At 42.7% G+C, this 26,054-nt stretch overlaps 5 non-coding genes across 5 annotated transcripts; 2 read left to right on the top strand and 3 right to left on the bottom strand.

Moving 5' to 3' along the window:
• Positions 1-2,671: 2,671 nt before the first annotated feature.
• On the top strand, positions 2,672-2,753 carry trnas-gcu (transfer RNA serine (anticodon GCU)). The gene has a single exon. It is a non-coding gene; the product is annotated as a tRNA-Ser (tRNA).
• A 2,434-nt stretch (positions 2,754-5,187) lies between these two features.
• Positions 5,188-5,269, top strand: trnas-uga (transfer RNA serine (anticodon UGA)). Its single transcript has one exon. It is a non-coding gene; the product is annotated as a tRNA-Ser (tRNA).
• Positions 5,270-13,337: 8,068 nt separating this feature from the next.
• On the bottom strand, positions 13,338-13,410 carry trnar-ucg (transfer RNA arginine (anticodon UCG)). The gene has a single exon. It is a non-coding gene; the product is annotated as a tRNA-Arg (tRNA).
• A 4,673-nt stretch (positions 13,411-18,083) lies between these two features.
• trnar-ccu (transfer RNA arginine (anticodon CCU)) lies at positions 18,084-18,156 on the bottom strand. The gene has a single exon. It is a non-coding gene; the product is annotated as a tRNA-Arg (tRNA).
• Positions 18,157-20,846: 2,690 nt separating this feature from the next.
• Positions 20,847-20,919, bottom strand: trnar-acg (transfer RNA arginine (anticodon ACG)). The gene has a single exon. It is a non-coding gene; the product is annotated as a tRNA-Arg (tRNA).
• Positions 20,920-26,054: the final 5,135 nt, after the last annotated feature.

Raw genomic sequence — 26,054 nt, 5'->3', positions numbered from 1 at the left:
CTGCTAAAATGTCTGAAGTGGAGTCGCTTATAAGTACTATTTCTAGCGACGACAATCCTGGTTACTGGAGCGGTATCGAAAAGTTGAACTTTGATGATATTGAGAAGCTGCAAGTAGATTTAGTAGCTAAGGTAGCGAACCAGCTTAACACAGGAGGGTCTGTGAACGCAGTTCAGGTCCTATCTAGTTTCGCCTTAAATCTAGCTAAACAGCTGGAACTGTCTTTGTCCGAGCTGACAAAGTTTCAAACGCTTCAGGGAAAGCTAGAAAGATATAAGGCGGAGCGAGTTGAGTTGTTGGATATAATCAGAGAAAAGAGAGTGAAAAGTGAGGAAAGTGAAGACAGACTCAGGGAAGTTTTAGGTAAATTAGATGACCTGTCTGCTAGAGAAACTGCGGCTGAGGTAGCTAGGAGAGACCTAGAAGCGAGCTTGAAAGAAAAAGAAAAAGAAATTGAGAGTTTAAATGAGCTCAGCCAGGAAAGGCAAAAGGAGTTAGATGCTGCCGTACTGGAAGCAAAACAGGCTAGATCCCACTTACATGCCAGCCCACCTAGCAGCCCGGAGCGCTCACCCAGGAGGTTTCTCCCGGCCAGGGTCTGTGGTCGGATCGGCATGGGGGAGATCGCCGAGTCCTGCGCGAGACGCAAGGGCGATTCAATTCAGGCATAGACCCCCTGCTCCTGATCACGGCCGTCTCCCTGCCCACTGAGAAACTGTAAAAATTAACCTCCACTCCCTGAGGCAGTTAGCCAAAGATGTAGAAAGGTTTGACCCGACAGTGTCAGGGAATAATGTGGAGACCTACATTGATGAGCTGAGATATACTTTGCAGTTTATGCCCGAAGCGTCCGAACAGGAAAAGGCTATGTTAGTAAGGAAAACTACCAGCCGAGCGGTCCACGAGTGGATGTCTAGACAAGGACCTGAGGTCTGTAATAGCTTTGAGGAGCTGTGTCAGGCAATGATCGGAGAATTTTCGGCTTTTATAGATCCCATATCTGCCGTGGCCACAGCGCACCATATTAAGCACGAAAAAGCTGAAGCCCCTCGCGACTATTACCCCTATTATATAATATTTTACTATTATATAACTTGTAAAATATTACCCCCGGTCCATTCTCTTCCAAAAGTGAGAAACACCTGTTTTCTACATTTTGTCTGTTTTAAAACCATATCTCTTTAAACCAAACCAAGAGTTTGTCTTTTGCACTGATATTCTGATTCATTTCAATTTCAAAGAAAAAAAAAACATTATCTTCCAAAGCATCATAAAATTGTCCATTCTTCCAGACTCTACTTCTCTCTTGTAGTAGTACAGCAGACCTTTCCAGGTGAGCAGATCACAGAGTCCGAAATATGCTTCCTCCATCAAGCAAAGTACCTGAACATGACTCGGTCTTCATAAAAGCGCCCCTGTAATAAAGAAATTAAATCCAAAATCAAGAGGGCAGTTGCCTACTGAAGTTCAAGAAGTCATCAATTTTAACCTAGCAACACATTAAAGGCTGCATCTATACAAGTACGATTCTAGAAATGCTCACCAGATTACGTTTTAAGAAAGAACTGCGCCTCAGGTTCCGCCGAGATCTTAACTCGGATGGCAGGATTCAGAGTCCGGAGTGCGGACTGATGGCGCACGGAGGGTCCACATACTGTGGATCCCTCAGTTTTCTTCCGCGTGTTTAAACCGCCAGCGTGTGGCTCTCCTGTCCCCGTGACCTCATTGCTCTGCTCTCGCCTCTGTGCAGCCGAGCCCGACTCATGGTAAAGTGGAAAAAAATATGCCCTCAACGTGGGATTTACTCTGGATCGAGGATAGATGTCACCTTTTTATCGTTGAACAGGATGTATGTGATGTGGCGACTAGGTTCAATTTTGTATCCTTTTAAAAGATTAAGGACTGGGGTGAGCGGGATTTATCACCCTTTCAGCTAAGAACCCGACGTGAGCACCGTTTAAGCTGCATAGACTCGGTCGTTTAACTCTTCTCCATTAGCAGGGTTAAGGTTAAAGAAAAAAAACATTGCTGACTTCTTTTTTTTTTGCCAGCCGCGAGCGCTGATTAGCGAGGTTTGTATTTCATGTTTTGCAAGTTGCATCCATTTTAAGAAAAACAAGTCGTTCAAGACAGGAAATGAATACTTGCATTTAATTAAGTCTAGGCGTATGCGGTTGTCCATAATGACCAGTTCTGTTCGAGAACACAGCACAAAAAAAGGCACCGCTGGGATTCGGACCCAGGATTTCTTGTTTACTAGACAGGCGCTTTAACCAACTAAGCCACGGCGCCCCGGGAGTGCTGTTTTTTTGCAGCCACTTGGACACACCACTCAGACACATCTGCATTCGGTGTGTGCTCCGCCTGCTCGCTGAGCAAGTTGCCACCTTTACATACAATAGCAACATCGACACCAAGAGAAAGGATGACAAATGGCTTTTATCTGGAACTTTTCATGTCCAAGGAGCTCAATGTGCTTTCTGTGTACAACAGGGCCACTGAACTCCACACTGGCCACTGAACCACAGCAGTGGCTTGCTGGCTTGACATCTCCCAAGGAAAATGTTGAAATCGGATGTGGAACAGGAAAAGGACCCTCGAGTACGAGGGAAAAAAAAGAAAAAGATCATCTGGAGCGTGCCAACCCGTGTCTGGACAGCCCAGTTTCATTGACGAGGTGGCCGAGTGGTTAAGGCGATGGACTGCTAATCCATTGTGCTCTGCACGCATGGGTTCGAATCCCATCCTCGGCGCTCTCTATGTCTGACACGTGTGCCTGTTAGATGTTGGCCCTCCTTCTGTTTGCTCCAGTACTAGAGCTGTACATTTTCTAGCGGTGGCTGAACATGGTATAGTAGGCTAACGTCGGTATCGAGCAGTGGCAGTAACAGTATTTACGTGCCGCTGCTGCCAAGTGGCTCTGGGTTGAGACCGCATTTTCACTTACTTGCAGCACAAACGGAGAAAGCGATTTTTGACAGTCTCTCGAGAGACTGCGCTAGGTGTTTAGGGATAAACTTTGTCAGTTCCCCCTGGGATGATGGCCTCTCAAATAGTTTGTGATTCCTCTAGACGTTTATACAGTAGAAGCCTGCTTCGTGGCTTAAATCCAAGCTAAGGAAACGAGTTAGAGGTCTGATGCAGAACTGCACTGTATGTGTGAGGAAAGCTGCCCCCTTCTGTTCCATGTCGACCGAACAGAGGACTGTAAAGGATACGACCAAGAAACTTTAGGATGCTGGTTGGAATCCAGCTCCAAAGAAGCCCCTTTGGGTGTTATGTCATGAAAAAGTAAGAACAGAGAATCTCCCTTTGATCAAAAGCGCAACAGAACTGTTTTCCGTGGAGCAGGTTTCAGACCCGTAGACCTGTTTTATTTGTATGGCGTTCGTAAGCGCGCAAAACAAGGACAATTCCTGCGTCTAACACGAATGTAAATGCTTTTGAAAGTGCAGTGTGGTGCAGCTTGTAAAATCCTTGTCCACATTTGTGGTTTGTTGATGTTTTTTTTCTGTCTGCCAAAGTTGCATTTTGACATCCGGACGGTGAGACTTTATCATTTGAACGTGAAGCCAGCCTTAAACCCTCTGAGGCGTGTCTGTCTGCCGGCATGTATCTTGTGAAAGGTATTTTTTTTTTTACGGAGAGCGACTTTAAAAAGGTTTCCGCAGACACCTCGCACTCCGGAGGAGGAATGCGGCGGCGGCGAGCTCACTGTAGTTGTGGCCGAGTAGTTAAGGCGATGGACTTGAAATCCATTGAGGACTCCCCGCTCAGGTTCGAATCCTGCTGACTACGGCGTCTGCTGCACGTCGCCTTGTGCCTGTGTGGCAAAGGCGAAGTGCCGCTTCTCCTTTCCTGGTACTATAAAAATGCTACATCGCTTGGTCCTGCTTCCATGGAAAGCAGTTCTTCAGGTAATTCTACTCTCTTACCAAAGCTGTTAGGTTCCTTTCCGTAGTGAGATGGGTTGTCATGCAACGCTTCCACATAGTGCCGACAGACAAGTGTGTTGCGGGAGAAGAGAAAAGTGTTAGAAGATTTAAGAGTTTCTTAGGTGGAGCCAAAATCAAGTGTCACAAATGCAAGTGGGAAGATTTCCAATGTTTAATATGGTCAAAATAAGCGGAAGTTATCTGCTGGTCCGGCACAGTTTGCCATGCTTTTGTCATATACTGTAAAGTGGTGTCGAACTGGGTGTCGAACTGGAGCCGCACCATTTGCATATGTGAGGCTCCAGTTATACATCGAGTGTCACATTAAATGACAAAAATGAAGAGAGTTGTAGCAGCTGGAGAGGTTTTCTTACAACTCTTGAGCTGACACAGTTTTGGAAAATGTTTCCTTCACGCTGCACTGTACAACATAGGCAGCCAAGAGTCTCCAAAACAAAACAGAATGGACAGATAGGAGAAAATTCCCACTCGTCCTGAAGTTCCCAAAATCCAGCACTGAGCGTAAACAAAGTGTCTAAGTAGCGTGGTAATGCTAACCCTAACCCTAGCTGGAGTTTGAGCAATCCAGCACTGAGCGTAAAAAGATGAGTCAAAGTTACGTCTAATCGGATTAGTTTCCTTAGAGCTGGTTCAGAGTTTGCTCAAGAGTTTACCTTTCACAGATGCGCAAAGAAGAATGTTGGGGGTGCACGCTTCAAGGCGCCTTACAGCTGTAGGGAGTGATTCGAGACGATTCGTGGCGTGTGCTCGTTCCCATGTACCGTACGCCCCGGGGTGCAGTGCTAGGATGACCTACAATACCACTTGGGCACGTAACGGCGTTATGTGCAGGGTTTTCGTTTGTTCGTTTTGTTTTGCTCTGCTTTGCTTTGTTTTGCTTTCCATCGCGTTGGTAAGAGCGTAAATAAAAATGCGATTCCTGCGTCTACCACTAATGTAAGAGCTATTTCAAGTGCGACGTGGTGCGGCTTTTCAAATGCTTGTGGGCATTTCTCTGTTGTTGATTCTTTTTTTGTGTGTAACAAAGTGGCATTTTCATGTCCGGACGGGGAGACTTTATCATTCCGACATGAAGCCAGCCTTAAACCCTCTGAGGCGTGTCTGTCTGCCGGCACGTATTTTGTCAAAGGTATTATTTTTTTTTAACGGAGAGCGACTTTGAAAAGGTTTCCGCAGCCACGTCGCACTCCGTGTTAGATTAAAGGAGGAATGCGGCGATGGTGAACTCGCTGTAGTCGTGGCCGAGTGGTTAAGGCGATGGACTTGAAATCCGTTGGGGACTCCCCATGCAGGTTCAAATCTTGCCGACTACGGCGTCTGCCGCACGTCTCCTTGTGCCTGCGCGGCAAAGGTGAAGTGCCGCTTCTCCTTCCCTGGTACTATAAAAACACTAAATAGCTTGGCCCCGCTGCCATGGAAATGAGTTCTTCAGATAACCACACATCTTGCGTTCGCACCTCTGGTGTTCTACTTATGCCTTTGAAAACCTAATGAATAAAACTGAAAGAACCGACACAATATGTAGGTGCTCGTAAAGCATGCATTAAAGAATTGTTAACAGCAAGGGTTTCAGTGGGTTAACTGAGGAGAAGGCGTGATCGCTAATTGTTGACTTTTTATTTGGTGTTAGAAACACTCTTACTGTGCATGACGTGCAACAAATTTAGCCACAGAAATTGCATCACGCTTTCATGTATGCTATTGCAGACACCAACGTTGCCTAGATAGAAAACCGAAATAGCCGTGGGTTTGCTTGCTGGTCTGAAGGATCTCTCTTCGAATCTCTATCATTTGTCAATGGAAGTAAAAGGTGCTGCAATCTGATACGTTCAGAATCAAACCCGCAGCTGTTGTTCGACTTTATTTCTTGACTAATTACAACTGAGTGTCGCATGAGCAGTTACGTAAACTTGTCTGATATATTTGAACACAAATGCCGTTCTTCAATTAAAACTAACAGTACATTGTCAGGGACATTCAGTTCTATACAAACAAGAGACAGACAAGAGAACATTTAGTATATAATAGACAGAAAGAGGTTCGAATCCTGCCGACTACGTTGTCCACCTCCTGTCGTTGTGTTTCGGCGCAAGCAAAGAAGCGCGCCTGTTCGGTGTTCCTGGTGGTTTTAAAATGCCAAATTGCTTGTACCCGCTCCCTTGCAAATAAGTTCTTCAGCGTCCGCGAATGGCATTTTACAGCTGGAAGCAGATGTCGACGCTTTTTGCACAGAGCACCAAAAAAGCGTCTTTTTTGAAGGCCCGGGTTCTGAGCATTGGTGGTTCAGTGGTAGAATTCTCGCCTGCCACGCGGGAGGCTCGGCTTTGATTCCCCGCCAATGCAGTGGCTTTTGCAGCTAGCTGCTCCATCACTTGCATCCCCTTGCAACTCGCAACTGAAAACCCACTGAAGCTAAGCAGGTGTGAGCCAGGTCAGTACCCGGATGAGGGTGAGCTACAGGGAAAAACAAAGCTTCCAGCTGGAAGCGGTGTTAATGGTGCCGGCGGTGGGGCGCTCACCCTGAGGTCTGTGCGGGTCCCAATGCCCCAGCATAGTGACGGAGACACTGTGTTGTAAAAGGGCGCTGTCTTTTGGATGAGATGTAAAACCGAGGTCACATCGCTCTGTGGTCATTAAAAATGACCACCAAAACCTTTGACAAAAGCTCTTGGTAATTGATCGTCTTCAATAATGCTTCTCCTGTAGGTACATTTTAAATCAGCTGAAAAATTCTGTGAAATGGGGGGCACTTCAGGCCAGTGTAGGATTTGGGTTACAAGAACCATGAAACTGCATGAGAAAGCCCGTACACTGAATTACACGGCTTTCTATTCAAAGGAGGGCAAAAGAAATTCCCTGAGTTCGATTTTTTGCAGCACAGAGAGAACCACTGTCGTGAGGCCGGTTAGCTCAGTTGGTTAGAGCATGGTGCTAATAACGCCAAAGTCACGGGTTTGTGCCCCTTACTGGCCAGGTCCTTTTCTCCTCTCTTACCAAAGCTGTTAGGTTCCTTTCCGTGGTGAGAGGGGTTGTCATGCAACGCTGCCACATAGTGCCGACAGACAATTAAATGACAAAAATGAAGAGAGTTAAAGCAGCTGGAGAGGTTCTCTTACAACTTTTGAGCTGACACAGTTTTGGAAAATAATTCCTTCACGCTGCAGTGTACCATATAGGCAGCCAAGAGTCTCCAAAACAAAACAGAATTGACAGTCATATAATGTCCATTAACCCCGGTTTTAAACGCAGCATCATGTCTGCCATCATAAGAATATGAGTCCAATATTTTAGAATATAGTCAGAATGACTTCTAACCTTAGCTGTGGTGTCTTTAATCCCTATTGCTCAATGCATGGTGTACGTACTGCATACATGTGTCTTGAGAATGAGGAATGGGCCCCTGAGACAGTCATTTGCCTGTTTCACAAATGATCGTATTTTACTAGAGATTCTGTTTGGGATTCAGATGTGCATTCGGACAGCAATCCCTTTCAAGAAATGATATGTTCTGGATGAGGTCAAAGGTGCTAGAACACTGTATTTAGGATGTGTTTGCAGTGATTGTGTGTCTCCTGCTTCAACGCAGTGATATATAGATGTGCTCCTGTAATTTATTGGTACATGCCCAGGGCAGTAAGTAGTCTGAGGATTTATTTCCAGACGGCATAGAGCAGTGAAGCACTTCTACTTAAATTATTACATTATACACAATTTGAGTTCATTTTAAAAAGTAAAAGGTAATGAAAGGAATGCATTTTCATAAGAAAGATAATACCGATATGCATGTGATAATCTTCCTTATATCATGTAGTGCGTCATTTGGACACTTTGTGGGCTTGAAATACAAAGAAAATCATGTTCTATGGTACAAGATAAATACAAAACTTAATCATTTATTTTAATTAGATTTGTTTATAAAGCATAAGCAATCATTTATTACATTAATATATGTGAAAATGACATTTTAGCACCATAATATTACATACAGGTCTCTAGCTTCAACACAGTGATATATATATATATGCTCAGTGATTTATTGGTACATGCCCAGGGCAATAATCAGAATTAGTATTTATTTCCATACGGGCTACAGGTAATGTTGTGAAATACTTCAACACACTGGATCGCAGATTTAGACCCCCTGCACTCTTACTCCTTAAAAACCAAAGAAATGAAGATATGTAGCAATCACATTGTAACAGGGGTGACAGTGACTTAATGCTTATACTACTGGACTTCTGGTACCTTTAGGGTACGGTGTTCCCTGAAGGGCTCTCAAACCCCGCATTTCAGATGCCTAGCTGTATTGCTGATGTGTTGCACCTCAGAATCACTTTTAAACCTTACCTCTGGTATCTTTAATCCCTATTGCTCAACGCATGGTGAAAGTATTGCATAAATGTGTCTGAAAATGAGCAATGGGCACCTGAGAGACTCATTTGCCTGTTTCACAAATGATCATATTTGACTAGAGATTCTGTTTGGGATTCAGTTGTGCATTCTGACAGCAATCTCTTTCAAAAAATGATTTTACCTTATCGCGGCTTTGCCCTTCTTGCCTTTTTGGACAATATCTCCATCTTGTGGTCGTTGTTGGTAATGTCTAGACAATATCTCCATCTTGTGGTCGTTGTTGGTAATGTCTTCTTATGCCCTTTTTTTATTTCAATTCTCTATTAGATGATTCTAGAATCTCTACAATAGAGTTGAAAACATCAGTTTTATAGCAGACAATATGACATTATTTATAGTCCAATTAGAAATTTATTACCCTGTTTTTAACATAATAACAAATTAAAACTAAGTTTGGAACACCAGGGAACATAAAAAATGATTTTTAGGAAAACCATGAGGTTCTCTGTGTCCGATGCCTGCAAGGGGAGAAAGCTAGAATCCTTTGATTTTTCCAAATTTGAAAATAAACATCATATAACAACAGCTTTCATTCCTAGGAGTGAAAAACAACCATTTTTGAAGACATATTAGTTTCTAAAACACTACAATAAAGTTAAAAACGTCCATTTTATATTACATTATTTTTTGTGAAATAATTAAATTGGCTTATTTCTCTCGCATTAAATTGGCTACAAATGCAAGAATTCAACCAGATATTCTTGTAAAATGTATAATGTTGCATTGCAGTTAGTTAATGTAGTTAGTCCATAGTCAGCAATCTAAACTTTATTGTTAAGCTTTAATGATTGATGTTGTACCAGTAACCTTTAGAAATACTATAGTACTTCACAAATGCTTTGTGTGTTTGGAAACCTTTTGAGTAAAAGCCTTATAAAAATAGGTTTAGTTTTTACAGGACATCACAAAGAAATAGGATGGTATAATTCTTATAATTGCTTAGTGATTGTATTTGGAAGATTATGCACTAAACAGACTTCAGGAATGCCAGTGGATCATTGTGCTATTTGGAATTATTCCAAAAATCAAGTGACCTCTTTGCTGTAGTATTTTTAGTATTATTTATTTAGTATTAATAAAGAATAGATTTATTAAAGTCGTGCGATGTGCAAGCGGGATATGTAAAATAATTTAAAATAAAGTTTTTTATTATTGTTATAGAGAAACATGATCAGATTTTCCCTGGTTCAGAAAAAAAACGATTAAAATCTGTAATCTTTCCACTTGTATGTCATCAGACATTAACGAGTACAACCCCCCTCTCTGCCGGAGTGCTGGCTGTGACGAATTAAACCAATTTCACAGGTGTTTTCAAAGTAGGAAGTACAGTGTTAACTAGTAGATGGCCTCCTCAATGAAATCGCTTCAACATGCTAATGCGTTGGTGTAACAGTCCGGGCGTGGCAAGCTTCCAATGTCAACTCGACTCGATTGGAAGACAATGAACGTATTTTAGCCCTAAATGAATTAATAGCAAACATGGTTTACATAAAAGACATTTTTCCAAGAAAGTTTATAATAATACAATCTATAGTTGAAATCTGAGCCTAAATATAAAGAAAAAAGCATTTTCAGAGAGCAATCACGCTGTGTTTATGTAGAAAAAGCGATTAGGTTTATGAGCAATCTAATTACCTATTCGCTTAAAACGCTATATAAAATAAAGTTTATTTAAAGATGAATGATAAGTGTCGCAGTTTTAATAATTTTCGTAGTAGGGCTTGGACAGATTCCAAGTGCATTTTTGCAATTTACGTTGCATTGTCCAATGTGATGTTGTAATACAGTTTAGAATACAGTAAGTCTAAACTGTATCAGCTTTATTTATGGATTGCAATTTAGAAAAAGTCAAAAACCGCACTCAAAATCCAATTTAGAGCTTTCTGGCAAGAGGAGACACCCAAATTATAATGTAACATGCCACTGTTTGTGCATGAACAAAGTTATACTGCAATTTTCCTTAGATACGCGATTAAAAAAAATAATTTTTTTGAATCCCCGGCCAAACACATTCCATAAGAATCAGCGCTTTTATACAGTATATCGCCTTTAAACACGCGTTTACGATTTAAATCAAAACTCGATTCAAATCAATATAAATGTTTATTTTGTAACGCATAGGTGACTATTCATTGTTATTAAAAAGACGTAAATTCGATCATGTTGTGATATTTAGAAATATAAATTTGTTTTGATGCGAGTGAGGTTTTATTTAATCTCTGACCAAGGGAAATGTTTCATTTTTTCAAAGAAATGTTTGTTAAAAATTAAAGTCATAGTTCCATGAGATTCAACCACAGACCATGTGACATAGGAGTCAGGAACCTAACCCACAGCACCACCAGCGCAGTCACATGCTGAGGGCTGAAAAAGCACTACAGAAACATTATCGACTATAAAATAATGTAATTAGGCACAGAAGAAGTTTACAGCACAGTACAATAATAAATGCTGACCATGACTTTAGAAGCATAAATTACCTTACACTCAATTTAAACACAAGCTGTCTTTAGCCCTCTAAGCTGGTTCATACAGAAATGTAGAGAACCAGGCTCAGAACACACAGCTTCATTAGCGAATACATATGCAGAACAACTAGAGAAGATGTTTTACAGAGGATGGATTTTTAGAAACATCCCATCAGTGACATCACTGAAGTCAACTCCTAGGTAACTGTCGTGTGGATAGTTTCACAAGAATCAGACAAAGGTTTAAGCATCGCTTATTTTAGATAAAACTGCAAAAAAACAACAACAACCCATAATGTACTTCTTTGCGGCTCTGTTTGCCCAAATCATATATTCACAACGTGAAATTAGAAAATAGTATTACGTAACCAAAAACCGCAATATGGAAACAGAACCTGTGTAATTGTTGACAGATGATGTACTCGTAACATTTTTACAAGACGAACTACAACATTTAAAAAATGACTTGTATGTACTTGATATCTCTAATCAATCCACTGCACTGCATTAAAACAAAACAAAAACTAAAACGCCCTGGGCATACCGTTTCGCGCTTCTTATCAGTTGCTCAAAAGCAATTTGACCGTATGAAATGCATAATATAAACCTAGAAACACATACGTGAGGAGTATTTACGTAGTATCGGTGTCAAGACATACCTCTCAAATACTGTAAATCAAGTTAAAAATATCTCAAGACCGATTCTGGTCATAATGAAACCATGTTTCGTGTATGTTTTCTTTAAAGTACCGAGACCAGCCATATACTGTATGTTTATGTTCCAAAATTAATATCGTTTATGGCCTTCACACGCGTTGCATTACGCTCCTATTCTTTTTATGCTCAGGCACTAAGATTTCCCTTCAGTGGTAAAATTCCATATAAATATTCAATACTTAAACGGGCACAGTTAAGACATTAAATATACATATACATATACATATACATATACAAACTGTATACAGTACAGTTTGCATACGGTAATATGTTTATGTTCCTAAATCAATCTCTTTTATGAGCATGTGAAAGGCATGGTGAATCGATTCTCAAAAATTACTGTACTTTGCATGATTGGAAAAAAATGCGTGATTGCGAAATGCTGTGGTGTTACTTTTACAATGAAGGTCAGTGAAAAAAATAATGTGGACCAGGGCAATACTTTGAGTTTACAGCTTGTCCAAGGTCATTTATTATTAATACTATTAGTAATATCTTCATTAAAGACTTTGATGGCTACAGCTCAAACATGAGAAGTTGAGCTTTATTAGCTCCACCTTGCGGAAATTCCGGATACTATTATTTTGCTAGCGGTATTTAAAATAATGCAGTATCGCCCGCACATTTTGAATGGCTGCATCTGTAGCAATCATATTGTAGCAGACACTCATTTGCCTGTTTCACAAATGATCACATTTTACTAGAGATTCTGTTTGGGATACGGATGTGCATTCTGACACCAATCTCTTACAAAAAATGATTTTACCTTATCGCGGCTTTGCCCTTCTTGCCTCTTTGGACAATATCTCCATCTTGTGGTCGTTGTTGGTAATGTCTAGACAATATCTCCATCTTGTGGTCGTTGTTGGTAATGTCTTCTTATAGATAGATACTTTATTGATCCCGTGAGGGAAATTGCAGTGCAACAGCAGCTTAACACACACAACACAGCCACAGTGTAACGAATTATATAATAATAGTACAATACTGTATATATACACTGTATATATATATATGAAACAGAAATAGAAACAGAAACAGGAATCGCTTACTCACCTGGAGAATCTCTGTAGGAATATATAGCATTTATCAATGGAAATAAAAGCTGCTTTAATACAGTGCATGTTCAAACTCAAACCCTCAGCTGCTGTTCTTGTTTGTTTTGGGACAAATTGCAACTGAGCATCGCATGAGCCGTTACGTACCCTTATCTGTTTGGCAATTTCAAGGGAGGAGTTAGGTCAGAATGGGTAGGCTGCAAAACAACAAGTAAAGATTTATTCCAAGATGAAACGTTGTGGCGGTTTTCTTATCTTTTCAGCATGGACTAAACTTTTACGTGTTCCTTATATGCTATATATGTATATATTAGCACCAATGTCGTTCTTAAAAACTAACATGAAATTGTCAGGGACATTCAGCTATATACAAAGACGAGACAGACAAAGTAATAATTCTGTATTAACGTGGCCTACATATTGACGCAATGATCGAACTAACTGACATGTTCTGATTCAGATCCCCTGCAGTTCATGCCAATTAGAACAAAAGCAATGCTGAGTCCTCCCCACCCTACTGAGCACAAATTCAGCTGCTCTCCAGTTCTGTTCTGCATGTTTTTTCATTGCAATTGAGCTCGGAGCTGGAGATGATCTCCATACAGTTCTGTGTTAACTAGCCCGCACTTGCGTGCTAATTTACGGGTTGTGGCAGATGCTTTTCTATAGTTCATATACATGACGGCAACCTGTTACCGAGGAACCTGAGAGGTTTAAAAGCCTCACGAGCCAGGCAGGACTTGAACCTACAATCTTCTGATCCGAAGTCAGACGCGTTATCCATTACGCCACTGGCCCATAGAACATGCGCTTGCACTCCACCACAGAGAGCTCTACACTGCTACTAGTAGTACACCTCCCCATCTAAATTTTCACAGCAAGAAACTTGTGTTTCCTACTATTTTTATCAGGTTTAAAATATCATCTCCTTAAAACAGAAAAAGTGTTGATGTGTTGTGCTGAAATTCCGATTGATTTTGAATTCAAAGAAAAAACGTTTTCTTCCAAAACACCGTGAAATTGTCACATCTTGCAGACAATAGGTGTATTCCATGTTGAAAAGAGAAAAAAGAAAACAATGGAGCCTTTTACAGGTGTGAGGCTTCTTCAGGTGTGAGAAGACCTCACGGCCGAAACGTTGTGTTTCCTTTCTTCTCTTTTCAGCATGCAATAAACCTATTACTTGTTCCTTTGCAGCCGAGGAATGCTGACATAGCTACCCAGCTGAACATCTTGCAGACTCTACTTCTCTCCTGTAGAAGTAAAGCAGGGCTTGCTGGGTGAGCTTTTGCTCCGGTATGTTAGGTCACGTGTCATGTTAAATCAATTCTTCTAAACACAACATTTGCTGGTGCTAGCTTTCCCCATGAAAAGAGACATTTCCCTTACAGTACATGACATATCGTTTTTTTTCTATCAATAAGTATAGAAATAAAACAAAAGAAAAAATGTTGTCGCCAAAGAATGCTCTGTCGCCTTGGGGAGGTGTCAAGGGCATTGAGCTCCTTGGACATGAAAAGTGCCCGATAAATGCCATTTCTCATCATTTCTCTTGGCGTCAGTTCTGCTATTAAATGGGACGGAGGCAACGGGCTCAGAGAGCAGGTTAAGTGCACACCGAACGCAGATGTGTCCAAGTGTCTGTAAAAGCGCGGTGCTCTGCTGGCGCTGTTCCCTAGTGGCTTAAAGTGCCTGCCTAGTAAGCAAGCGATCCTGGGTCTGAATACCAGCGGTGCCTCTCTCCGTGTCTTGTTGTGCCGAATGTCTCATTTCAGACAAACATGTACAGCTTGGTTCAGTTTAATGCAAGAATTCATTTCCTTTCTGGAATAACTTGTTTTTGAAGAAATCCATACAGCTTGTGAAAGATGAAATCCATTTCTTGGTTGTCAGTGGAAAAAGATTGCTGGCTGCAAGAAGCGCAAGTGATTGTTTTCTTTGACCATAAACCTGCAAATGTAGGGAGCACAAGTGGCCGTCAGTCTCTGTGGCGCAATCGGTTAGCGCGTTCGGCTGTTAACCGAAAGGTTGGTGGTTCAAGCCCAAAACATCATCACCACTAAAGATGATGGCGCAGAAGGCTCCACAGTCGAAACGTTGTGCTTCTTTTCTTCTCTTTTCAGCATGGAGTAAACCTTTGCTTGATCCTTTGCAGCCTACGCATGCTGACACAGCTACCTTTCTCTTAACGCGCCTCAATCATTATTCACCAAAACCATCAGCAGAATGTGTCGCCTTTGTGGTGATGTCACTCCTCTGCTTCACAAATGTCCTTAGTGACGGACCATTTTTTTCTGCCATTTTTCCGGAGCGGTTATTGATTGCTCCATCATTTCCCTCATACTTTCCATCCCTAGATTGAAAAAAAAAACAGAAACAGGCTGACAGGACAACAATCAAATTGCAAAAACTCATCAAAGCACTCAATAGAGTATTTGAATCCACAAGTAGCTACGAGCAACTTTGTCCTGGCTTGCATGAAAGTCGGAAAATGTCAAAAAGAAAAAGATGGTGGCTTTTTCATATCTGTTCTTTTATTTTTAGTTCGTTGGCTCATCTGTCCATTGTCCTCCTGCCTGGCTCTTGACCTGTGACTGTTTGAACGCACACAGTAGACTTTCATGCAGGGGATTTGTCCTGAGCCTCTGTGAAGGACCCACCCACCCCCATAAATAACTGCTCTAGAAACACATGAATGCAAAACTAAACCACAGCTTAAAGAGGAGCTTGTCATGACCGCCAGGCAGTTAAGACCAACTCTTAAGCAATCTAAACAGCACCAGCAGAGGGTGATTATTAACAAACGCCGCCGCACGAGTTAACCCACCTGCACACACTCCACCGTGGGGTACGCAGTGCTATTTTTACCATCTTTACTTGCTTCCCGCTGGTATTGAGTCTACTCCTTGAGAGCTCTACCTGGCGTTTTTTCCATTACCTCGTTTATTCTGGATATTGGACTCCCCTTCTGCCTTTTCGACTTTGGACCTCGCCTCTCACCTCGGACTGTTTGCCACCAGTGTTCTCCCTGGATTACGACTTACCTTACGCCTCTTGACCACGAAACAAAGCAAAGCAGAGCAAAACAAAATGAACAAACGAAAAGCCTCACGTCCCGCACTTGCGTGTAACGCCGTTACGTGCCCAAGCGGTATTGTACTTCATCTTAGCACTGCACCCCGGGGCGTACGGTATATGGGAACGAGCACACGCCACAAATCGTCTCGAATCACTCCCTACAGCTGTAAGGCACCTTGAAGCGTGCACCCCCAACATTTTTCTTTGCGCATCTGTGAAAGGTAAACTCTTGAGCAAACTCTGAACCAGCTCTAAGGAAACTAATCCGATTAGACGTTACTTTGACTCATCCTTTAAGGGAACCTTGTTAATTGGAGAAATCAATGATTTCGAATGAATTCTGTATGCGTTAAAAGACAGCTATACACAGAAAACATGCAGGACACTTCTCATGATGTTTCCCGAGCCGAAACACAGTGCGTTTTTCCAAGCCCTCTGACAAAGCCCGCCCACTGAAAACTGCAGCAGATCGTGTAAAGACATTCAACTTTGTAACTACTGCACGCACAGGAAGCAGAATAAATTCCTCTTTTCAAACTGTCAAAGGTTTGCTTTGCGAACACTGCAGGACATCGCACAATCTCTTTTGAATGGGGACAAACGATTTCTTATGGGGCACAGTAAGTACAGACGTTTAAAAAGCTCCACTCATGCCGACGATGCAGCATGAAGAAGCGCAACCTAACGTTTGCATTCCTAGCAAATTCCTTTTATTTTTTGATAAATAAAGACAGTCTTGTTTAACAAACAACACACACAACATTTTACATTGTCAATTCAATTCAAATCAATGTATTTCTATATAGCGCCTTTCACAACAAGGTTACGTGCTGTCTCTTTGAGGCAGATGTTTAAATCCTCTGAGTTAAGTGCTGAAGTTATAGTAGTCCTATCAGTATTGTTGCCTCCGATCAACAGATCCTCATTTTTCTCAGAGTTGAGTAACAAAAAGTTTTCACACATCCAAGTATTTCCTTCCTTAATGCATTTAACTAAACTGATAATAGAAGAGTTGTCGTTTGGTGTAAACAAAATGTTTATTTGAGTGTCATCAGCATATGAATGAAAGTTCATATTATTTTTTCATATTATCCTACCTAGCAGCAGCATGTAGAGAGAGAGAGCAATATTGGTCCCAGCACTGATCTTCTGGTACCCCAAATTGAACTGGTGACATTGATGAAGCACTACAATTATTAGATATTTGAACATAATGAAAACGATGAGTAAAATATGAAGTAAACCACTGAAGGACGGTTCCAGATAAGCCAACCTCAAACTCAAGCCTGTGTAACAAAACAGAGAGGTCAACCGTGTCAAAGGCAGCTCTAAGATCTAGAAGCAAAGCACAAGCACTGTTGCATTCCCTGCATCAGTAGCTAAGAGAATATCATTTACGACTCTTGTTAATGCAGTTTCAGAAACCAGACTAAAATTTCTCAAGTATATTATTTGAATCCAGATATGATTGACGTTGGGCAACAACTATTCTCCCAAGACTTTTAGATTGAAATGGGACCTTTGAGACAGGCCTGTAGTTGTTAAGAACTTGTTGATCCAAATTTGACTTCTTAAGAGCGGTCTAACAACCACTACCTTAAATTGATCAGGTACAACGCCTGACGCAAGCGATGCATTCATCATACTAATTATAGGTCCTGCCAGTCCTTCGAGGGAATCTTTGACTAGCTGAGTGGGGATGGGATCTAGCGAACAGGTGGTTGACTTTGTCTTACGTCTGTGTTTATGAGTCCACCATAAGAAGAAATCTGAACAGGAGTGGTGATCATGCGAGGTCACCACGGAGGAAACCACTGCTCTCCCCCCCAAAAAAACCACCACTGCCCCTCTCAAGTTTGCTAAAGACCACATGGATGTTCCACAGCAACTCCTGGAACAATGTTCTGTGGACAGTGACAAAAGTTGAACATGTTGGTAAATGTGCACAACGTTATGTTTGGAGATAACAAAACACTGCATACCAACTCCAAAACCTCATCCCACCTGGGAAGCATAGCGGAGGCTGTACGGCTTGCAATCATCGAGGGACCGATGAATTCCAAGATGTATCAGGAAATTCTACAGCAGAATGTCAGGGTGTCTGCCTGTGATCTAAAACTCGAAAGACGCTGGGTCATGCAGCATGACAAAAACAAAGGAGTACATCAACAACAGAGTGGCTGAAACAATAGAAATTCCGTATTTTGGGATGGCCGAGTAAGAGTCCTGACCCCAATCCCATTGAAGTGCTGTGGCGTGATCTGAAGCAGGCCGTTCAGTGCAAGACATCTCCCAACTGTGTGTGAGAGAAAAGCAGAGACGCTCACTGAGTAAGGTGGGGTTGCAGCTTTGCAAATCAAAAGGACATTTGTACGCTCAAAAAGGGACAGTAGCACCCCAGATGGGACTCGAACCCACAATCCCTGGCTTAGGAGGCCAGTGCCTTATCCATTAGGCCACTGGGGCACACTGGGTTGGGTCGATCACGCTGATGAAGAGCCAGTTTTTTTTTTCCTTTGCTTTTTCAAAGGGATCCCCAAAATTAGGAAAGTTAGGCAGCAGAAGGTTTACTGTGACCTGAGAAGGACCGGCATCCAATCACGGTGGTACACACACACACGCTCTCACTCATCTGAGCTACACGGCTACCAAGATGATCTCAGGTGCGCCGAGCTGGTACGGAACATATTGAACTGATCGACGGCGAATTGTCTCTCAGACAGGCTTTTCACCTCTGAGCTCCCTGACTGACAGTAATCAGCTAGGTAGTGAAACAGTCAGCTGCTTCTAAGCCTTAAACAGCTGCATCTCGGCGCTTCCACAGAGAGATGATTTGAAAGCCAAACATCGCCCATTGGGAACACCTTACTATCACTAGTTTAAGAGACTCTTAAGGTCTTGCAGAGGTGCCTGTCTAATAGCATGCGCTTTGCAAGCTATAGGTGTTTAGGCTGAGGCAGAATGCCTGTTAACAAAATGTTTTTCTAAAGGGGCCTCGCACTCTTTTCCAAGCAATGGTCACCATCCCCACCGAGTGTCACAATGTAGTCATGTCCTAGGACATCACCTGTTAGTCTCCATTTGTCTGCCACCAACACTTTAGGTTAAGGGGTCACAACCGCACCCCAAAGACCAGAGGAGCCGTTGGCGTTCTGGCGGCGCAGATTGGGCTGAAGGTGGGGCGCTTGAATCTCGCTGTTGGAGGCCGTCTGAAACTGACCCAAGCCTTTCCCTTGAATTAAATGTAAATAAGAAATGAACCCCAGATGCTCATGGAATCAATCACGTGTTTCCTTTGAGCCGTTTCAGAGACTGCTCCAGAGTTTACCTTGCACAGATGCGCAAAGATTAATGATGGGGGTGCACGCTTCCAGGCGTCTTACAACTGTAGGGACTGATTAGAGACAATTCGTAGCTTGTGCTCATTTCCCTCTGTAACGCTTACGGCCGACAGGCACTGTGTAAGAGCCGGCGTACAAGAGCGGGTGACGTCACCGCCCTTCCCTGTGATAGCAGGACCACAGCTACTGGGCTGTGGAGAGATCTCTCTTTAGCTCACGGGGCTAGGTCGCTGCAGAGAGACGCGGAAGTCCCGGGTTTGAGCCTCCAGTCGGGATGGGGCCGACCAGATGCGGCAAGGGCGCCCGCCTGAGCCCCCGTTGCGTTACATCTCTATTCCCCGTGTTGCAGTGGTAAGATGACGTAAATTCCTGCTTCGACACGTAACGGGATTATAATCAAGTGCAGGAGCTGAGGGCTTTAGTTTTGTTTCGTTTTCCATGGCGTTCGTAAGCGCGCAAATCAAAGGCAATTCCTGCGTCTAACACGAATGTAAATGCTTTTGAAAGTGCAGTGTGGTGCAGCTTGTAAAATCCTTGTCCACATTTTTGGTTTGTTGATGTTTTTTCTGTCTGCCAAAGTTGCATTTTGACATCCGGACTGGGGGACTTTATCATTTGAACGTGAAGCCAGCCTTAAACCCTCTGAGGCGTGTCTGTCTGCCGGCACGAATCTTGTGAAAGGTATTTTTTTTAACGGAGAGCAACTTTAAAAAGGTTTCCGCAGCCACCTCGCAGTCCGTGTTAGATTATAGGAGGAATGCGGCGGTGGTGGGCTCGCTTTTGTTGTGGTCGAGTGGTTAAGGCGATGGGCTCGAAATGCGTTGGGGCTTCCCCGCGGAGGTTCGAAACCTGCCGACTCCGGCGTCTGCCGCACGTCGCCTTGTGCCTGCGCGGCAGAAGTGAAGTGCCGCTTCTCCTTTCCTGGTACTATAACAACGCGAAATCACTTGGACCCGCCGCCATGGGAAGCAATTCTTCAGATAACCACACATTTTGCGTTCGCACCTCTGGTGCTCTACTTATGCCTTTGAAAACCTAATGAATAAAGCTGAAAGAACCGACACGATATGTAGGTGCTGGTAAAGCACGCAGTAAAGAACTGTTAACAGCAAGGGTTTCAGTGGGTTAACTGAGGAGAAGGCGTGATCGCTAATTGTTGACTTTTTATTTGGTGTTAGAAACACTCTTACTGTGCATGACGTGCAACAAATGTAGCCACAGAAATTGCATCACGCTTTCATGTATGCTATTGCAGACACCAACGTTGCCTAGATAGAAAACCGAAAAAGCCGTGGGTTTGCTTGCTGGTCTGAAGGATCTCTCTTCGAATCTCTATCATTTGTCAATGGAAGTAAAAGGCGCTGCAATCTCATACGTTCAGAATCAAACCCGCAGCTGTTGTTCGACTTTTTTTTCTTGACTAATTACAACTGAGTGTCGCATGAGCAGTTACATAAACTTGTCTGGTATATTTGAACACAAATGCCGTTCTTCAATTAAAACTAACAGTACATTGTCAGGGACATTCAGTTCTATACAAACGAGACAGACGAGAATATTTCTACCGTTCATGTGGACTACGTGTTGACTTACTGATCGGAATAATTGAAAAGTTCGGGCTCATAGCCGATGCAGTGCGTGCTAATTAGAACAACAGCAACGCTGAGCTCTCAGCACCGTACTGAGCCCAGGTGTTTTTCTGAAGCTGGCAGGTGCAGTTCATTTACATGAAGGAAATCTCTTACTGGGTACGATTACAATGCAGAAAGTAGCACAGACTGCTTAGGGAGTAGCCCGATGCGTTTAAAAATGACCCGAGCCAGGCAGGAGTCGAACCTGCAATCTCCTGATCCGTAGTCAGACGCGTTATCCATTGCGCCACTGGCCCTGGTGTGACACTACAGGACTGTAACCCAGTGAGATCAGCACTGCAACTAGTAAACTCGGATGGCAGGATTCAGAGTCCGGAGTGTGGACTGATGGCGCATGGAGGGTCCATATACTGTGGATCCCTCAGTGATCTTCCGCGTATTCAAACCGCCAGCGTGTGACTCCCCTGTCACCTGTCCTCTCTCCTCTGTGCAGCCGAGCCCGATTCACGGTAAAGTGAAAAAAAATATTCCCTCAACGTGAGATTTACTCTGGAGTGAGGATAGATGTTACCTTTTTATCATTGAACAGGATGTACAGTGCCTTGCGAAAGTATTCGGCCCCCTTGAACTTTTCAACCTTTTGCCACATTTCAGGCTTCAAACATAAAGATATAAATTTTTTATTTTATGTGAAGAATCACCAACAAGTGGGACACAATTGTGAAGTGGAACGAAATCTATTGGATTTTTGAAACTTTTTTAACTAATAAAAAAATGAAAAGTGGGGCGTGCAAAATTATTCGGCCCCTTTACTTTCAGTGCAGCAAACTCACTCCAGAAGTTCAGCGAGGATCTCTGAATGATCCAATGTTGTCCTAAATGACTGATGGTGATAAATAGAATCCACCTGTGTGTAATCAAGTCTCTGTATAAATGCACCTGCTCTGTGATAGTCTCAAGGTTCTGTTGAAAGCGCAGAGAGCATCATGAAGACCAAGGAACACACCAGGCAGGTCCGTAATACTGTTGTGGAGAAGTTTAAAGCCGGATTTGGATACAAAAAGATTTCCCAAGCTTCAAACATCCCAAGGAGCACTGTGCAAGCGATCATCTTGAAATGGAAGGAGTATCAGACCACTGCAAATCTACCAAGACCTGGCCGTCCCTCTAAACTTTCAGCTCAGACAAGGAGAAGACTGATCAGAGATGCAGCCAAGAGGCCCATGATCACTCTGGATGAACTGCAGAGAACTACAGCTGAGGTGGGAGAGTCTGTCCATAGGACAACAATCAGTCTTACACTGCACAAATCTGGCCTTTATGGAAGAGTGGCAAGAAGAAAGCCATTTCTCAAAGATATCCATAAAAAGTCTCGTCTAAAGTTTGCCACAAGCCACCTGGGAGACACCCCAAACATGTGGAAGAAGGTGCTCTGGTCAGATGAAACCAAAATCAAACTTTTTGGCCACAATGCAAAACGATATGTTTGGCTTAAAAGCAACACAGCTCATCACCCTCAACACACCATCCCCACTGTCAAACATGGTGGTGGCAGCATCATGGTTTGGGCCTGCTTTTCTTCAGCAGGGACAGGGAAGATGGTTAAAATTGAGGGGAAGATGGATGCAGCCAAATACAGGACCATTCTGGATGAAAACCTGTTGGAGTCTGCAAAAGACCTGAAACTGGGACGGAGATTTATCTTCCAACAAGACAATGATCCCAAACATACAGCAAAATCTACAAAGGAATGGTTCACAAATAAACGTATCCAGGTGTTTGAATGGCCAAGTCAAAGTCCAGACCTGAATCCATTCGAGAATCTGTGGAAAGAGCTGAAAACTGCTGTTCACAAACGCTCTCCATCCAACCTCACTGAGCTCGAGCTGTTTTGCAAGGAAGAATGGGCAAGAATTTCAGTCTCTCGATGTGCAAAACTGATAGAGACATACCCCAAGCGACTTGCAGCTGTAATCGCAGCAAAAGGTGGCTCTACAAAGTATTAACGCAAGGGGGCCGAATAATTTTGCACGCCCCACTTTTCATTTTTTTATTAGTTAAAAAAGTTTCAAAAATCCAATAGATTTCGTTCCACTTCACAATTGTGTCCCACTTGTTGGTGATTCTTCACATAAAATAAAAAAATTATATATTTATGTTTGAAGCCTGAAATGTGGCAAAAGGTTGAAAAGTTCAAGGGGGCCGAATACTTTCGCAAGGCACTGTATGTGATGTGGCGACTAGGTTCAATTTTGTATCCTGTTTAAAAGATTAAGGACTGGGGTGAGTGTGATTTACCAGCCTTTCAGCTAAGAACCCGACGTGCGCACCGTTTAAGCTGCATAGACTCGGTCGTTTAACTCTTCTCCATTAGCAGGGTTAAGGTTAAAGAAAAAAAACATTGCTGACTTCTTTTTTTTTTGCCAGCTGCTAGTGCTGATTAGCAAGGTTTGTATTTCATGTTTTGCAAGTTGCATCCATTTTAAGAAAAACAAGTCGTGTTAAAGACAGGAAATGAATACTTGCATTTAATTAAGTCTAGCGGTTGTCTGCTGGGATTCAGACCCAGGGTCTCCTGTTTACTAGACAGGTGCTTTAACCAACTAAGCCACAGCGCCCCGAGAGCGCTGTCCTTTTGCAGCCACTTGGACACACCACTCAGACACATCTGCATTCGGTGTGTGCTCCGCCTGCTCGCTGAGCAAGTTGCCATCTTTACATACAATAGCAACATCGACACCAAGAGAAAGGATGACAAATGGCTTTTATCTGGAACTTTTCATGTCCAAGGAGCTCAATGTGCTTTCTGTGTACAACAGGGCCACTGAACTCCACACTGGCCACTGAACCACAGCAGTGGCTTGCTGGCTTGACATCTCCCAAGGAAAATGTTGAAATCGCATGTGGAACAGGAAAATGACCCTCGAGTACGAGGAAAAAAAAGAAAAAGATCATCTGGAGCGCGCCAACTCAGTTGGGACAGCCCAGTTCTGTTGATGAGGTGGCTGAGTGGTTAAGGCGATGGCTTGTTAATCCATTGTGCTCTGCATGTATGGGTTCGAATCTCACTCTTGTCGGTTTCCATGTCTGACATGTGTGCCCATTTGATGTTGGCCCTCCTGTCGTTTGCTCCAGAACTAGAGCCATACATTTTCTAGCGGTGGCTGAACATGGTATAGTAGGCTAACATCGGTATCGAGCAGTGACAGTAACAGTATTTACGTGCCGCTGCTGCCAAGTGGCTCTGGGTTGAGACCGCGTTTTCACTTACTTGCAACGCAAACGGAGAAAGCGATTTTTGACAGTCTCTTGAGAGACTGCGCTAGGTGTTTAGGGATAGACTTTGTCAGTTCCCCCTGGGATGATGGCCTCTCAAATAGTTTGTGATTCCTCTAGACGTTTATACAGTAGAAGCCTGCTTCGTGGCTTAAATCCAAGCTAAGGAAACGAGTTAGAGGTCTGATGCAGAACTGCGAATTCAATGAACGGGAACACTACAGTACATTGCACTGTATGTGTGAGGAAAGCTGCCCCCTTCTGTCCCTTGTCGACCGAACAGAGGACTGTAAAGGATACCGCCAAGAAACTTTAGGATTCTGGTTGGAATACAGCTCCAAAGAAGCCCCTTTGGGTGTTATGTCATCAAAAAGTAAGAACAGCGAATCTCCCTTTGATCAAAAGCGCAACAGAACTGTTTTCCGTGGAGCAGCTTTCAAACCCGTAGACCTGTTTTATTTGTAGGGCAGGGCGCATTCCCAAACGCGAATCTCCTGTTTTAGAAATGCTTTGGGCGGCGTGAAGTGAAAATAAGAAATGGGCTCCAGATGCACATGGAAGCAATCAAGTGTTTCATCCGAGCTGTTTCAAAGACTGCTCAAGAGCTTTCCTTTCACAGAGGTGCAACGATTAATGATGGGGGTGCACCCTTCAATGCGCCTTCCCAGTGGGCATTGATTCGTCGAATATACGTATATTTACGGCGAAAATACGGCTATACGTATATATACGTCGCCTCGACGTATAATCAACGTCGAATTGCAACTGTAAAATCGACGACATGAATAAACGCATATATAACATCAAAAACACATCTAACACAGTGCCTGAGGCTTTTTACTGTATGTATCGTGTGTGCCGCAACTAGGAGTATACGGCACTCTGCACAGTGTACGAAGTAAATTATTTTCGCAGTAATTAATTTATTATATTTACTATATTTATTATACATGTGTAAATTAATTACTGCGAAAATAATTTACTTTGTACACTGTGCAGAGATTCTAGACGAATTGCAGACCACATTTAGACGTCTAAGGTATGCGTTTAATAGATGCAGCCATTCAAAATGCGCGGTAAAAACCTGCGGTACAGTAACCTACCCACATGCCACCGCGGGGCACCGGAGGGTACCGCAGGGCAAGTGATTGGCTGGCCAAAATGACCGACAGGGGCACTCGTGGTGCATTGGTTGGTAGTGCAAAGATTTAATCATTTAATGTCTTTACTGTGCACATTTTAATCTGCTTAGTTTTGAATATTTATATGGATTTTACCACTAAAGGGAAATTTTAGTAGCTGAGCATAAAAAGAAGAGGAGCATAACGCATCTGAAGGTCATAAACGATATTAATTTAGGAACATAAACATTACTGTATGTATGTAAACTGTACTGTGTATGGCTGGTCTTGGTAGTTTAAAGAAAAAATACACACCAGTCTTCCATTTCTCCCTAAACATTTTAAGCATGAAAGTTTTATGAAACGGTACCCAAATATGCGATTGCTGTATAGAATGAATTTTAATGTAAAAAAAATATTTAACACGAACATTAAGCTGTTTACATCTTCCGGCTGAGAACAGTCACCCGTTGCTACCCAACGCAGAAACACAGCCACTAACTAGCAAAGAGAGGACATTACCTAGCCAATATGATAAAGAAATAAATTATTATTTTGTTTATTTCTTTTGCACATTTATTTGAACATTTCCATCGATTGTACAAGCACTTGGAAACTGTCCAATCCCTAGTTCATCAGGCATTTTCTTTTAAGCTGCGGGCATTCTCCTGGTCTGGCGCCGGTCTGTGTCTTCCAGGATATAATGCCAGCGAACTCTTGTTTTTATGTCCACTATAACAGACAATCTCCTTTGCTTTTAACCGAGCGTTTAATAATTTCCTAAAATGAAAATGATTGACTTTATTTCCCTCACGGGATCAATAAAAGTATCTATCATCTATCTAAACTATGGGACAGAATTCTGGGGTCTCCCCATACCAGAGATTATGGTAGGGCTTCAGAATGGTGATTGGCTGACACCACCTGACACCCCTCTGATTGGAGAAAAAAGACGTGCTGGTTTGCTATACATACTGTACAAGGAAGAGGATTTCTTTCTATTCGAAACGTGTATTTTAAAAGTTTAAGAAGTA

Source organism: Lepisosteus oculatus, unplaced genomic scaffold (assembly GCF_040954835.1).
Source record: "Lepisosteus oculatus isolate fLepOcu1 unplaced genomic scaffold, fLepOcu1.hap2 HAP2_SCAFFOLD_74, whole genome shotgun sequence".
Classification (NCBI taxonomy): domain Eukaryota; kingdom Metazoa; phylum Chordata; class Actinopteri; order Semionotiformes; family Lepisosteidae; genus Lepisosteus; species Lepisosteus oculatus.
This window is presented reverse-complemented; position numbering and strand designations above follow the sequence as displayed.